Raw genomic sequence first — 695 nt, 5'->3', positions numbered from 1 at the left:
TATATATATAAATAAAGAATTTAAAATGATATATTAACATATAAAAAAATATATTATTATTATAATAATTTATTTTTTCATTTTATATTTTAAGTAATGAAAATTAATTTTTATGGTTTAGTTTTAGTTAAAGGGGTCCTATTATGCTTTTTCAATTTTTCAACTTGAGTTATTCTGTAATGTTGCTGTTTGAGCATAAAAAAGATCTGCAAAGTTACAAAGCTCAAAGTCCACTTTTTAACCTCATTGAGGAACTCAATTCGAGGGTTAATTAAGTCATTGATGGTTGTTCAGGTCTATGCAATTGCACCTATTGCTATAAACTTGGGATTTCACATTTTCATTCTCTTCAACTCATTCTTTCTTCACTTTCTCTGTCCCTGCAACTTGTATGAATGTGTGAGCGCATGTGTTTATGTGTTAGACTAGTTTATGTGTCTGAGATTGATCCAATAAAGTCTTATTTATATTGAAAAGAGAAGTATCTTGTGTTTTGTGCTTACAAGTTAATGTCTTAAACTGCCGATCTTGTTACTGTGCTAATAAATAGTGTTTTCACTATACTTTGTATATTAATATCCATTTCAGAGTGGATGTTATATGGCTCGTTCAATGAATCGCTGGCCGACTCAGTGATCAGCCGTAAAACAGTGATTCTGTCCAAATTCCCTATAAAATCATAAATGATTCCCTTT

At 29.5% G+C, this 695-nt stretch overlaps 1 protein-coding gene across 1 annotated transcript in view; it reads right to left on the bottom strand.

The window, feature by feature from the left end:
• Positions 1-695, bottom strand: part of LOC107704689 (nephrin-like) — a 77,910-nt gene that overhangs the window by 29,011 nt on the left and 48,204 nt on the right. The gene's annotated exons all lie outside the window — the stretch shown is intronic.

This window comes from Sinocyclocheilus anshuiensis, unplaced genomic scaffold, assembly GCF_001515605.1.
Source record: "Sinocyclocheilus anshuiensis isolate Anshui unplaced genomic scaffold, SAMN03320099.WGS_v1.1 scaffold758, whole genome shotgun sequence".
In the NCBI taxonomy this organism is placed as follows: domain Eukaryota; kingdom Metazoa; phylum Chordata; class Actinopteri; order Cypriniformes; family Cyprinidae; genus Sinocyclocheilus; species Sinocyclocheilus anshuiensis.
Note: the sequence above shows the minus strand (reverse complement) of the source record. Positions and strands in the feature narration are given on the sequence as shown.